Source organism: Mandrillus leucophaeus, unplaced genomic scaffold, assembly GCF_000951045.1.
Source record: "Mandrillus leucophaeus isolate KB7577 unplaced genomic scaffold, Mleu.le_1.0 Scaffold80, whole genome shotgun sequence".
NCBI classification, from domain to species: Eukaryota; Metazoa; Chordata; class Mammalia; order Primates; family Cercopithecidae; genus Mandrillus; species Mandrillus leucophaeus.
The window spans coordinates 4840787-4857034 of NW_012108697.1; the positions used below are offsets into that span (position 1 = coordinate 4840787).

Consider the following 16248-nt stretch of genomic DNA (forward strand, 5'->3'; position numbering starts at 1 on the left):
AAAAAAAAAAAAAAAAAAAAAAAAAAAATCAGTGAAGCAATATCTAGAGTATTCAAGAATTTATCCCCAGCATGAAACCAACAGTTAAACATCACTAAATATACAAAACCCTAAGGAATATTGTTTTCATAAACTTTAAGAAAATACTCGACGATAAAGTTCAGCCATCTAAAAGATTTTTAAAAAACTATCTGAAAGAACAAACTTTGAGCATTTGAATGCACTCAACTATTGGTCTAAAACTATGGCAATGGCTACAGAATATAAAGTAATTGTTACAATTCCTGATAATGTTTTTATATAACCAACAAAACGTGAGAATAAATAGATTAAGGAATGCTAATAGCTTTATACTGTACTGCTTTACATCTTTAAGTATATTTCCATTGTTAATATACCTCATCTCTTAGTCCATTAGCTATAAAAGATGAGGCTACAACCATAATGCTAAAATAAATACAAATGAGCTAAATAAATTCATTTTTTAAAAGTCTCAGATTAGATCTCAAAATAGAATGTAACTATATGAACACAAGACTCCCCTAACCCCCAAATCTGAATGGATGAAAATGAAATAGAGATTTACATATTCAAAATGACACAGGCATTTATAAGCACAAGGATATTCACACTAGCATAATCTGTAACAGCAATATATGGAAACACCTGAATGTCCACCTACTAGGACCTAGTTAGATAAATTAAAGTTTATCAAGGGAATACTATGTAGTTAATAAAAAGAATAGGGCAACAATTGAGTTTGTATAGCAAATGGGCTAAAAGACTCCAGAGCCAAACTGCCGGATGCTGGAGTTCACCTTCCAGCTGACAACTTACTAGCATGTCATTTAAAGTTTCTGTGCCTCAGTTTGTTCCTCTGTGATAAGGGAATAATATTTACCTACTTCTCACGTTTGTGATGAAGATTAGTAATCAATACAAAAACACTTTAGAACAGAGCCTAGAACAAAGCACTAGGTAAGTGTTAGATATTATTACAGTTAAGTGAGAAAAAGTGAACTGTAGAACAGCATAGTATGCTATCATTTACAAAAAACTTAAAATATATACATATATGTGCATAAAATATACATATACGTGCATAAAATACACATATATGTATAAAATATGTGCAGAAGGATGAATACACTCATAGTAGTTTCCCAGGAACAGAAACTAGGTAGAAGAGGTTTCAGAGTGGGAGAAAGATTTACTTAACCTTTCTACACTTTTTGAATTTTACACCACATGCATGTATGGACTAGACAAAAACTACTACTTAAGTTACCTTTAAAACTCTTAAAGAATCTAGGATGACTAAACACAGTGCCACTTTTCTGGTTAGTTCTCTGTCTACCATGCCCAAGCTACATTCACTCAATTCAAGGGTCATACAAATAGCAAATTCTCAGAGGTAAATGTATATCCCCAAGATATCAGAGTTCAGGTATTTCATGTTGTCACCATATGAAATTTAAAAGGAACATATCTTAGGAGACAACACTGCAAGGACATATGTAAAGGGAGTGTTCACTGCAATGTGCATATAAACAGCAAAATATTGGAAATAACCTAATGTACATCAATAGACTAAGTTATGGTACTATGCAATATTGTATGGATATTAAAAATGACAGCATAGTATAACTTTATGTGTATAAATTATAATTTTTATATATAAATAAGAAATAGTAAATTCTAGACTCTTTCCACATGGGAATACAGACATATTTCATCTTTCCATTGACAATGATTTGTGATATGGTATGGTTATATCATAATTTAATCATTCCTATTATCAAGTGATAATTAGGTTGTTTCTATTTTCCATTTTTTAATCTTGTTTTCACCAAGATATATAATGCTTCACTGAACATAAATCTTCCCCCACAGGGACTAATATTCCTGTAAGGCAGATTCCTGAAAGTAGAACTGTCAGGTCCAAATTAATATGCATTTTAAATTTTTATATGTAGTTTCAAACTGCCTTCTTCCAAAGAGCCTGCATCAACTTATACTCTTCCAGTCTTGTAAATTAGTAATCATTTTCATCAATCTGATGTATGAAAAATGATATATTATTTACATCTACGTAATTATTAGTAAAAGTGTACAAATATTTCCATTCCTCCACCGTTTGTGGTATTCATACAAAACACAGCTAAAAACTACATCGTGCCTAACACACACTGTGGCTTTTTTAATTTGCCAGAATTTAATCTTTGGGAGCCTCACATAAAAATCTAAACTTTTCATTAAAAAAAAAAAACAAAAGATACGGGCATCACTGGACTGGATCCACATTTCTTTTGTTTGTTTGTTTTTTTAGAGACAGGGTCTTACCACATTGTCTAGGCTAGAGTGCAGTGGCTGTTCACAGGTGTGATCAGTGTGCACTGCAGCCTTGAACTCCTGTGCTCAAGAGATCCTCCCACCACAGCCTCCACAGTAGTGGGACTACAGGTGCTTGCCACTGCGCCCAGCTCTGTATTTCTTAATGTCGAAAATCAACTGGCATTGAAAAGGAGCTGCCCTCTCCAAGTGTTCTCCAATTCAACCACCTCATATATTTCCCCTACTGGGTTCACTAATTTATGTTACCCGCCTGGTCTCCTGTAATAATTGAAGTTTAATATTCCAGTTCTATTGGTTTATTTGGCTACATACTGGCTATTAAGATTCTTTGTATAAATGATATTAATACCTTATCTTGCACAAACATAAGTATTTACTGTTAATTTTCTTTTAACTTAATCATATATAATCATAAATATATATAAAATTTTGAAAGTCTAGAAGAACATCCATAAAGTGTTAGCAATGCTATCCTTCAATTACAGGTGATTTTCACTTTTTATCTCTATATGTATACCTTTTAAATATATACAATGAGCAATCACTCCTTTCATAATTAGAAAAAAAAATACTCTCATTTTGAAATAAAATATATGTAACACTAATCATTACGTTAATTTTTAAACTGATACAGGATAAAGCCAATTAAAACTTTACCTACAAGGAAAACCTGACTGCATAAGAGACCTATATAATAATCAGAGATCATTTAGTCTATGATTACCCATAAAGAACTTAATAGATTTACTACTTCCAGCCAGAATTAAAATATAAATTGTTTTTACAAGTGGCATTCAGAAGTACATGGAATGATATGACTCACTCTAAAGTTGTAAAACAAGTTTTTGAACATTAGCAGTTCAGAAAACCAATTTTCTCCAATTATATTTAAATTTTTATAAAGATAAAATATAAAAAGTATATTTTCATTTGGTCAACATTTATACTAAGTGTAATGTACTTACTACACCTTGCACTTTGCAAGGTGCAAACCATGCAATAACAATAAAGCACAATCCTTGCCTGAAAGCTTACACACAAGTGAGTAAAGCAAGAAAAAAGTTGAGTAAGTGCTGCTGACACACAAAGGGAAGGCACTTGAATTAGCCTTGGAGGTTAGGGGAATTGGAGGTTAGCCTTGGAGGTTAGCCTTAGAGGTTAGCCTTAGAGATTATGTAACATCTAAGCAGGAATCAACCAAAAAAGGTGAAAGGGGGCCAGGAATTCAGGTGGTGTCATCCTGACTTCTCTCTCCCCTTCGATGTTTACATTCTGACAATCACCAAATCCTATCAACTTTTCTCCCCAGATTTCTCAATGCCATTGGCTTCTCTTCATTCTCACTGCTATTACCCTGCTACAAGGTATACCAAATTCTGTCTTCTAATAGCCTTCTAACTGGTCTCATCATATTCACTTTCCCATCCTATTCTTAACCTAATCACTATGTTGTAATTAGTGATCTTTCAAACACTGAAATCTAATCAGGTTAATGTCCAATTAAAAGAACTGAGGGCAGCCCTCAGGATTAAACCCAAATTTCTTAATAATAATTCACATGTCTTGAAGATCTGGTCCTTGCGTACTTTTGCCACAACTCTTAATATTTCCCATCTTGCACTATGGTCACATGAACTTCTTTCACATCCCATGGCAGAGCCTTCTATCTCCTGTCTCCAGGACTTTGCACAAGCTATATTCTTCTGCCAGAAACACAGATTTACAATTCTTCACTGAGCTAACTCCTACTTACTCTTCAGACCTCAGCTTACAGGTCTGGGAAGCCTTTTCCTAATTATTCAAAAGCCTTTCTGCATATCACCTCCTCTGTGTTCCCACTTAAAACTTCCCCTAACAGAACACTTACCATGCTATTATTAGACTTGGCAGGTTAGTTGTCCGACTCTCTCATTTAAAGGTAATGGGAAAATAGGAACCCTTCTGCCTTTTTCACAGTTGTACTCTAGTACTTAGGACAATACTTAGCACATAAAACACTTATATTTATTGAAAGAACAATAAATACTTGCTAATTTGGCTTTATCTGCCATTCTAGACAGCAATTTTTACTCTATAAAGTACTCTACAACATTATGAACCCATCGAGCACAAAATAAATGCCCAATAAATACTGGTTGAATAACATGATAAATGAACAATAAACAAGGTTTCACCTCATGCATGGAGTTCCCCTATATCCTACTTAAAATTAACTCCAGGTCACTCAAATTTTAACATGAATACCTAAAAATGACAAGATTTCAATTCTATTTCCCATTATTTATTATGATGTAAAGGCTTCTTATTCTTTTAAATATAAAGAAAGAGCTCTCCCACTTAAATCATGTAAAGCTGTATCTTTTTGCAGTTTAAGAGTTTAAAAGCGAACTTTCAAAATTAGAAGACCAAAAGATTGGTCCAAAGAATGAGAAAACACCCAAAATTAACATGTTCAAAAGAATGTTACTGTTTACAGAGAAATGGAAAAGTACATCTTTAAGCAGCACAAGTAAACCTGAGGTAGGACAATGGCTAAAGGCTGTCCACGAAAAGAAAATGTTCTACACTTGTCCATTTAACTAGAACTATGTCAAGAGTCCACAACTCATAATATCTTCAAATTCATTCATTCAACTTTTTCTCTCCTTGGTAAGGAAGCAAAATAAAATACTTTGGAAAGACATGGAGAGACATGGGACCGATTTATTTTACATAGTAGCAAATGGGAGTTGTTTAGGAAATCTGCATTACTTCTTATGGGAAAGCAAAAGACTTCACGTGTAATTTATATTCTAGGAAAACAAGAGTTAGAGCAAAGAACTGAAAATTCCTGTTTACCCAATCCACAATATAAACCATAATTGGGATTACAGCTCTCTTGTGCAACACTTCAACTCACCATATGCATAAATTGCAAAATTCTCCACCAAAGTCTAACAGTTAAAAGGCAGGGTAGGGAAGAGGGGATTTAAAAGTCTCAAAAGTACTAAGACTAAGATATAATGGTAAACGTCAAATGGTAAAAGACCAAACATTATCTGAAAAGTTTTAAATGCCAAACACTACCCAAAAAAAACAAAGATTTACTTGTGAATATTTGCTTAAATTGCCTTTCTTGCCAAGGAACTCCAAATATGTCATACACAACTTAAGTATTCCCAAGATATACTTTACTTCTCATTTCCCATGCAAACTGGCAATTAAAAAAAAAAGTCTAGTTATTTAATTACCAGTGTAAAGCAAAAAAGAAAATTTAACTGCTACATACACTAAGATGACTACAATATTCAACACAGTATTTTCAAAGAAAAAAAGATTTTCAGATCTTTTAAGCTAAAAAATGTTAATTAAATTTAACTACTACCTTTTTGTACATATAAAGCCATACATTTCTTCACTAGGTCTATCTCATTATAAATCCTTTCCATTACTCACTCTATTAACTATCAGAAACTGTCAGAAAAAAAATGAACAAAAATAAATGCACTATTAATAACAAGACTAGGAATGTGTGGTCTCAAGGTATCTTATATTCGAGTATCAGTCAGTATTTAGTAAGTTGCCATGATTATAAAACAGCTAGCCTTTCTTACACTTACATAGTCCATTTTTGAGACTTAGAGAAAGACCTCTACGTTCAACTATTTATATACTATCCTAACAATTTGGTTTATTAAATAGAACTTATATAGTTTGGGTTTTAAAAATATAATCTCATTTATCTCTGTATTACATTTTTAAAAATATCACAAAGCAAAAATCTTCCTCATATAAGATCAAAAGAAACATAATAAGCAGCCATACTCAATTTAAGGGTAATAAGGAATTTCTCCCATCAGAAGTTACTCAAGATACTGAAAGGCAGCTCTTGCTTGTATTTTTTAATATACATAAAGGGATACTTTATTTTTGTAATTTAACACATTAAACACAATCCTACAATTCCCAACTGGTATGTATTATCTACTATCTTGTGAATATAATCCTGCTATGTCCTGAATTGTGTCCTTCCCAAATTCTTACGCTGAAGCTATAACCTCCAATGTGATAGTATTTGAAGATGGGACCTTTGGGAGGTAGTTAGGTTTAGATGAGGTCACAAGGGTGGGGTTTTCATAATGGGATTAATGCCCTTGTAAGAGGAGACCAGAGAACTTGCTCTCTCACTTTCTGCCAACTGAGGATACAGCAGGAAGACCACCATCTGTAAGAGACTCTTCATTTGCTCTGAACAGAAACGGCTGGCACCTCAATCTTGGACTTTCTAGCCTTCAGAACTGTGAGAATATATACTGTCATTTAAGCCACACAGTCTATGGTATTTTATTATAGCAGTTCAAGCAGATTAAGAAAATCTCAAAATAAGATTCCCACATAGGCTAAAGAAGCTTTGATATGAAAAAATTTCCATACCACAAACATGTAAATCATACAGTAATTTGCAAGTAGCAAGTGATATACTATTTAAATCATGCCAGGAAGAAAAAAATGTTGATATTAGTGATTCTTGGTTTCTCTTGGAAGCAACTCAAATATTATCAATTTGCATAATTAGTTATAAAAACTGGATAATGGCCATAAGATGTGCTAATGAACAATTTTTATTTTTACCACATGAATCTACTATTTACAGATTATCAATTTGCAAAGAATTTGAATATGACAAAATAAAAGAAAATTCAATTATATTAAACAATTTCAGCTTTCTTTGATAAAATAAAAATCTTCAAGATCTTGGCACAGGATCATTGTTGCTATATTATGGAATTTTTATATATACGCATATATACATGCAAGTATCAGGTGCAATTGAGTTCCAACTGAGAAAAAGCCTGGCAAGTTTTTTCCTATGCATTAAGGTATTATTCACAGAGCTAACGCTACAAGAGTTACACAGCTGACTTTTTTTGAGATAGGGTCTGGATCTGTTGCCCAGGCTGGAGTACAGTGGCAAGATCTAGCACAGTGCAACCTCCATCTCCTAGGCTCAAGCCATCCTCTCACCTCAGTCTCCCAAGTAGCTGGGACTACAGATGCATGCCACCACACCCTGTTAATTTTTGTATTTTTGGTAGAGACGGGGTTTCACCATGTTGCCCAGGCTGATCTCAAACTGGTGAGCTCAAGTGATCCATCTGCCTCAGCCTCCCAAACTCCTGGGATTACAGATATGAGCTACTGCACCTGCCATACAGCTGACGTTTAAAACAAATTTAAGTCCATCCTTTTTCATATCACAAAATCTTTTATCTGAAACATTTAATATTAATCTATCTTTTACAACTAGTGCAGGATCAACTTGGTCCCTTTATAAATTAACAAAATAAGCTGGTAAAAGTATGTTTCATCAAATTCCTTTACAAACATATTTTCCTGAATAAAAAAGTAAATAAAAACTACTGAACCTTTTTTTAATAGTTTCTAATCAATTTCAGTATCTGGTTCTCATAGGCTGAAACAATGCTACAATGACTGGGTTGCACAACAGTCTGGGGAAAATATTTTTTTTGTTTGTTGCCCAGGCTGGAGTGCAGTAGTGTGATCTCAGCTCACTGCAACCTCTGCCTCTCGGGTTCAAGCGATTCTCCTGCCTCAGCCTCCCAAGTAGCTGGGATTACATGCATGCATCACTGCGCCCAGCTAATTTTTGTATTTTTAGTAAAGACGAAGTTTTACCATGTTGCCCAAGCTGTTCTCTAACTCCCGACCTCAGGTGACCCACCCACCTCAGCCTCCCAAAGTGCTGGGACTACAGGTGTGAGCCACCACACTCAGCCAGGGGAAATACTTAAAAAAAAATTATTTTCACTAAAAGCTTTAAGTATTGTACACAACCATCATCGGAATATTTATATCAGAGTTATCAAACTTTTCCTAATAAAAGAGTGTTGTGTTTTAAAAATAGTGACTCCATTTTAAAAGTCATTTTTCTCAAGCCTCCAAATAATTATTTTCATAAACCTTATTTGCAACCTAAAACATTACCACCTGATTTATTCAAACATTCACTAACCATCATTATATCTGACTATCTTAAGGTGCTTGGTGCCCAACACAAAGCCTGACACAATCTCACATCATTTTGAGGTTTCAATATGCTTTGTTCTTGTCCCAAATACTCATATTCTGTTGTACTACTATAAGCTATTACATAACAGGAGGTGGGGAAATTTTAAAAAATACTGCAGCACTACCAGCCATTTAGCATACTGAGTTCCCACAGTTGCTTAGTGGGTGTTCTGAAACTAGGCCATTTTCTAGTATTAAGAATTTCAAATCACTACTTCCAAAGTACAGAAATAAATGTCTTCAAGATTAAATCATAAAACCTTACTATTTTAAGCCGCCTAGTATATAAGCATCCCATTTCTGTGAGTTTAGAGTTGCAATTAGCACAAGGTAGATAAACCAATATTTCTTTTAGGAGCAAAATAACTAGCTCTCCCACCTACCCTTATAGTCACAGACTTCAAGAGTCGCAATATTTAAATAAAACATAATTTATTTGAACCAGATATAAAGCTCTGGTGAAATTTTGAATTCACCATATATATATATATATATGAATATAAATTTTGAATTCACCATATATATATATCTCCCAGATATATACAAACCCAAACTGAATTAAATATAATCTATTTCAGGTCACCCAATCTGTCAGACACCACATACTTTTAGCAAAGAACTATGACTTTCAACCTAATTTTCCCAGTCCAGGTAACCAGGAAATGCCAAGGAATTAAGCTTATTTTCTTTAACAGATAAAAGTGGAAGAAATACTTAGCTATTTTGTCTTATCAATGCAACAGGTTATGTTTTCATTAGAAGTGGATCAAGAAAAACATGTTGCTACTCAATTTTACATATTTCATAGCAAAGTAAATAAACACATAATAAGTATAACATCTACCTCTACAAATTATAAGGTGGTATATTATACTGCACTGATTCAGTACTTTCAGATAATTTGTTTCAACTTAATTTTGTTCAATAAATACTGTTACCTAGTATGTTTTACCTCATTAAGCAAGCCTTTCCAGTAAGAAAAGCTTAACACAGTAAGTTTTAAATTGTATCATTTTGAATGGAATTTTTCCAAAATACATGATCTTATGTTATCATTAACAAAATTTACTAATATCTAATAATCTCTTCTTCATGATCCTAGATCATTATTTTTATACTATTTTATGTATAAAACAAATAGTGTCTTGAAATATTCTATTTGTCATAACATTAAATTGCTATAAACTGCTGTTTTTACAAAATGTCTTGCATCTGCTTTTTGAGTGTTTTTCTTCTGCTCTTATTTTCAACTCTGTTATGCCTCTAGGAGTAATTTCAGTCCTTTTTACATTTGGTTACCAAACTTTTAAAAATTGTACACTATGTGAGAATAAAAATGCCTGAATTAAGGCTTGACGGACTCTAAGAACAGAAAATGTGTGTTTAAAAACAAGAACATTATGACATCTCTTTGTTCTTCCTTTGGGCCTGTTCAGTTTGTTTTGGAGCTGTAGACTCTTCATCTAAAACTAATTTTTCCACTTGGAGCCTACAAAGTCTAGACATTGTATACTGGTGGAACAGTAAGACAGACAGACATATTCAATGCTCATCTTGAGGCTTACAGTCTAGCAGTAAAGACAGACATCAAACATATCATTACAAAAATAGTGTTACAAAAAAGGAAGTACAAGCACTAGGACACCTTAAAACAGAAGAACCTAACTAGGGATCAAAGGAAGGTCTCCCAAAGGATGGGATACAAAATTGAAGCCTGAAGGGTGATTAGAGTTTAGCCACATGAAGAGTTCATGAGGTAGTAACCAAGCAGATGACACCAGATAGTTTTAGTTTCCTAGTAAGTAATCTCAAGATAAATGAGGTGTCACAACATGTTTAAGGCAATTGCTAAAATATGAGTATTTTAAAAAGAAATTTCTCAAATTTCTATAATAAAAATAATTACAAGGATCAAGAAATGCAAATGAGTGTTTCAACATAGAAAACTATGGCACTTTGCAGGGAATGGAGTTTGGGACATCAAAATTAGGCCTCACTATGCCCTGGAAGAAGTATTAAATTATATTGCATGAAAGGTCAGGCGTGGTGGCTCACATTTGTAATTCCAGCACTTTGGGAGGGCAAGGCAGGTGGACTGTTTGAACTCAGGAGTTTGAGACCAGCCTGGGCAACACGGCAAAACCTAGTCTCTACAAAAAATAGAAAAATTATCCAGGCATGGTGGCACACACCTGTAGTCCTCGTTACACGAGAGGTTAAAGTGGGAGGATCACTTGAGGCCAAGGAGGTCAGGGCTGCAATGAGCCTCATGATTGTGCCACCGCACTCTAGTTTGGATGACAGAGCGAGACCCTGTCTTCAAAACAAAACAAAACAAAAAACCACAAAAACAACAAAAAAATACTGCATGAAAAAGAGACCCTGTCTCAAAAACAAAAAAACTCAAAAAATACTGCATGAAAAATTACTCAATTCTCAAGTTTAGAAAACTTTTAAATCATACAAGACAATTACAAAGTCTGCTTCTAGGATATAACTGTTGACCATACAGTCTGACTTACCTAAAGAGAGGCACTGTCAAGTAAGTATGGAAGGTATTTTTTAACGTATACTCAAAAAAGAGTACATTTTAAATGATTATACAAAAAAAAAACTTCACTAAGAATTCTAAGGAAGTTAATAAATGTTACTCTTAACATGAAACATAAATGCTGACAAAAGATATTTAAGTATGTTTTTTTTAATTTTTTTGAGACAGAGTCTCACTCTGTCACCTAGGCTGGAGTGCAGTAGCATATTCTCGGCTCACTGCAACCTCCATCTCCAGGGTTCAAGAGATTCTCCTGCCTCAGCCTCTGGAATAGCTGGGATTACAGGTGCCTGCCACCACGCCCAGCTAATTTTTTGTATTTTTAGTAGAGACGGGGTTTCGTTATGTTGGCCAGGCTGGTCTCAAACTCCTGACCTCAAGCGATCCACCAGCCTCAGCCTCTCAAAGTGCAGGGATTACAGGTGTAAGCCACCACGCCCAGCCTTAAGTATGATTTTGAAACATTATCATTATCCAAGTTCTAAACCTGGGAATTATTACCCACGTTACACTGATATATTCTCCTTGTATTTAATTAAAATATTAATGAAAAATAAGTGAAAATGTTTCCCTTCTTTTCACAGGTGTTGAAGGTAAAGCTTTAATAGTATGGTCAACATTAATACAGATCTGCAGTTCAAAGCCCAAATAAAATTAGGAACATAAGAAATATTACTATTAACAATAATATAAGCTGTAACCGAAGCTTATATTACCATGTAACCTAATATTACCGTATAACCAATATTATTATTAGAATCCAAACTGTTATTCTTCTCTAATTGTCCAAATGGACCTAAACATATCTAACCTTTGTGCTTTTACTACCCTCCTCTATCCTACTTATTCCTCAAGTGTTTGTTGCAGTCCTGTCCTCCAGTAGGCATTGCCAGTTATATGTGCAGTCTGAGTCTTAACTCATCTGAGTTTGCCAGTGTATACTGCTGTTAAAAGCATGTGTCACATTGTTTAACAATTAACTATTGACTTGTCCAGTTCATGCAACAAACTCTGAACTTACTGAAAGAAGGAAACATATTTATCTCTGTATCCAGAGAGCCTGGGACACACATGGCATTCAGCAGAAGTTCCATGACATTGGTGAATGTGAAACTGTAGTTACTGAGAAATATTTATAGAACAAAATTGAAAAGTTAAAGACTATTTGCAAGACTGAGAAAGTACTGAAAGCAGGAAGAAGTGTTATACAACACAAAACTGGAAACTGAAAAAAACAAATTTAACTGATCAAATTAACTCCAAGTTGTAGAAATTATGTGTCAGAACAGGCAATTTCCACTTTACCTCCAAGACATTAGAAAAACTAAAAGAAAAGATTTATCTTTGTCAGCTGTAAAATTACTTAAAATTACAGGAATTTTAAATAATAATTGAGGGCAAATAAAGTATTTAAACATTAGAAGTCTTCCTAGTGCTATAAACAAAAGATAGTCATGCAGAAATAATTTATAAAAATATTTCAGGTTCATTTCACACAGAGACCAATTATACCCTTTTTAAAGGTCTCCTGTAATGTTTTAGCTACAAGCAGTATGTTCACTCTTATAAATGAATCCTTAGCTTTTAGAGCATGTACTACTTTTTGCAGTTCTGACCTTTAGAGAAGTTGGAATGAGATATACAGTGTGAAAATGAATTAGTGTTCTTTTAAGTCTTGATAATGGGAACTGCATGCTTTCTCAAGAAGCACATATGCTACCATCATCTCAAAAGCTTAAGGATCCTTTTGTGTGTATAAACTTTGCTTTGTGTGTATAAACTTTGGTAATCAGAATATCCCTTTGTGTGTATAAATTTTGCTTTGCTGAATTAAAGATGCTGTGTTAAAAAGTTGAGACCCGGGGGAAAATACCAAACAAAATCAGAATGAACACTGATTTATATTAAAATAATTCAATTACATATTTTAGAACATAAAAGTTTCTCAGACTTATGTATGTATGTTTCAACCTGCAATAATAAACACTTTTAAAAACACTCTATAATATATGAAGTTCAAGCATACCACAGGTCATCTGTAATTTAGAAATTATTCAGATTTTAAAAGTCAGTTTAGACAGTCAGAAAACATAAAAATTTACTATATTAAGAGAAAATATTTCAAAAAAGATCTACAGGGCATGACTTTGATGCAGTGTAACAAGTAAATGAAACAAAATTCAGAAAGCCAAGCAGTTAAAATAGGGGATTACAAGAATAGCAGATGATGATATACGTCCATAAATTAGTCTAAGATTCAGCCAACTTATATGTCTAATGCATAACCTATAAAGCATGAAATAAAGGTCTACCAACAAGCAAAAATATCAACTCACTTACTATTTGAAGTACTCATTTATCACATAAAAGTACTTAATGTATAATTCTACTTCTAAATTACAGTTTCCATCTATTCATCTATAGCAAAATACCAATCCCTACTAATCTTAAGAAATGTCAAAATATCCAATTTATATTTAAATTTCCTCTATCAATTGATATTTTATAAACAAGTAGCAGAATTCTCCCAAGTCCAAGCTACAAATCTCAGAACTCACTGAAGGATTTGTGAGTTAACTTGTTTTGTTGTTATTGTTTGGGGTTTTTTTAAATCTTATTTTGTTATCAGCATAAATCTTATGCTTTTCCAAACATGAAAGATACATGAATGATACAGTAAACCAAATTCTAAAGATATATTTCACTTAATCTTCAGCCTCCAAAAATATGCATCCTTATATCTACATATAGAGTTTATATCTTTTAGTCAAAACACAGATTTTTGTATTTAAATATTTTTACAAAAAAATCAAAATATCTGAACAGTTTAAAGAACAGTCTTCCAGAAATATTAAATTATACAACAAATATTGAAAATGAGTATTTTTAAGGCAAATATGACTATAATTTATCCACCTGTATAATAAAGAATTTCAGCTTTATTCACTCATCCTCCATAATTCATACAGGTAAGTCAAAGCAATAACTATACCAACCACTATTCGGAAACCATCTTTGGAAATATTCCACATACAATTCCAGTTTATGTCTCTCTGATGTGGAGAGAGAAAAGTCATTCTTCCCTGACCCAAGTCACAGAAAAAAACAGTATCATTTTAAAAGCCTAATTCCAGCCAGTATGACATAGGAATTTGTAATTTTCATGTTTCTATTTAAACATGAAATGTTTCAAATTTCCAACTGGCTTGTAGTTCACAAGTTGATGCATGACCTTTACTTGCTACAACTACCAGAAAAACAGCTCTGATGATGTTTTTCTGATCTTTCTGATGAACTTTCTGAATACGGTAGTTTAAAAACTAAAAAAAAGATCTAGCTGCAAACTACTAATGTATATTTTAATATCACTCTTTAATCCATAATAATTTATGAGAAAATTTTTAAACTTAAAAATTATATTAATAATGAGTAATCAGAAATGTCAACTTTTAATGTAGCTGTTTCTTCAAAAACTGAAGGGGGAATGTGGGGATGGTTAACGGATATAAAAAACACAAAGAATACGATCTAGTATTTGATAGCACAACAGGGTGACCATGCTCAATATATTTAATTGTACATTTTAAAATAACTAAGAGTATAATTGGATATTTGCATCACAAAGGGTAGATGCTTGAGATGATGGGATACCTCATTTACTCTAATGTGATTATGCATTGTATGCCTGTATCAAAATATCTCATATAACCCATAAACACCTACTATGTACCCATAAAAATTAAAAACTAAAAATAAAACTGAACAAGCACCTTGGGAAAATGCCATACCCTTAAAGACATGTCCATAATTTGAAACTGGGATTTCAATATTGTTTTATATGTTGGCTTTATATTAAATTTCAGCCATTTGAAAGTTACAAATCTTAGACGAAGCTTTTATTTAGTTTTGTCTTTATTTTTGTCTATTTTTCAAATGGGTATTTGTAATTACATAAAAAGTTTACAGTATACTTTATGTCCAAATAGATAAAAGGTTTATCATACTCAATTTAAGTTTCATATGAGAATGGTCATTTGCATGCTTTATTCCTAAAATTCTTTTCACTGTCACATAGCAAAACATCAACACTTGATAAATTCAAATTATAAATATAACCTTACTGAATGTTACAAATTGGATGACATAGCTAAGTCTCTTCAAGTACACAGTAACAGTTCTACAGCCCATGGCATGGAGGATGAGAGTAAAGATTAGTAAGTACACTAATAAACTGAGGTCTTTAAAATTAAAACTAGTTTTCAGTTTTTGCTGCATTTAGTTACAAAAAACACTTGGTTACACAAGTGTACCTTAGGATTCTGAAAAACATAACAAAAAGCTTTTGATATAGTAGTCCCTCTTGACAAGAAACTAGACGCACTCGGTATCGACGAAAAGTATACGAAATGACACAGGTGTAAGCCTAGACACTGCTGGTAGTTATCACGCTGGAGGCAAATACTATACAGTCCACATTTGCAACCTAATTTTGCTTCAGCATCCCCAGAGACTTCGAAAATATTTCTTTGGGTAGGTTGCAAAACAGTGCTTCCTCTTTTATTCTCATCACCCCCATTACGATACAAAGCAACAGACAAGAAAATCAAACAGCCAACTATAAGGGCTTAAACACACACACAAAGCATCTTCTTTCTAGCTCCCGAATCGGTATTTATCCCACCTGTTTGTAAATCCATAATTCCACAATAACACAAACTGCCTGCTGAAAGAAAGGAGGGAAGAAGAGAAAAACAAAGAAAGAGGAAAAAGAAAGAAAAGAAATAAAGAGAAAGAAAGGCAAATTAATGCTTTGGAGTCATTACTCTTCCACCTAGGCATGGGGGGAGGGGGATGGTACAAAAACAATGGATATTGAGGGGCTGGGGGAAAAAATCGTCCTGCCCCGAAGCCTCTTGTGTTATAAGCCTGGGGGAGTCGGGGGAGAGTGAGACTACTTTTCCTCTCTCCCTAAAAGCTATGCTATCACGGGGAGAGGTTGCCATCCGGCATGTTCTACGAGGCGGTCTCGAAGGGCTACAACTCGCTTCGCCAGGCAACACACCCAGAGCCGATCCAGCACTCTTCACTCAAAGGGTTTTCAGGGAGAGGAGAACGGGAAAGCAAGGTGGGCTCTAGGGAGGGGGCGCGAAGAGACCCCACCCTGTATGACCGCCGCTGCGCCCGGGCCCTCGCCAACGATTTACACGACTTGGGCGCCCTGCGGACTGGGCCCGGGGCCCCCGGGAACTGAGAAGAGCGAGACTGTCCGCCGG

The 16248-nt window shown here is 33.9% G+C and overlaps 1 protein-coding gene across 1 annotated transcript in view; it reads right to left on the minus strand.

Moving 5' to 3' along the window:
• SHOC2 (soc-2 suppressor of clear homolog (C. elegans)) overlaps positions 1-16248 on the minus strand; it is a 104668-nt gene extending 88420 nt beyond the window's left edge. Inside the window, exon 1 of the mRNA XM_011967535.1 lies at positions 16136-16248. The gene's annotated coding sequence lies outside the window, so the exon portion shown is untranslated. The remainder of the gene's footprint in view (positions 1-16135) is intronic.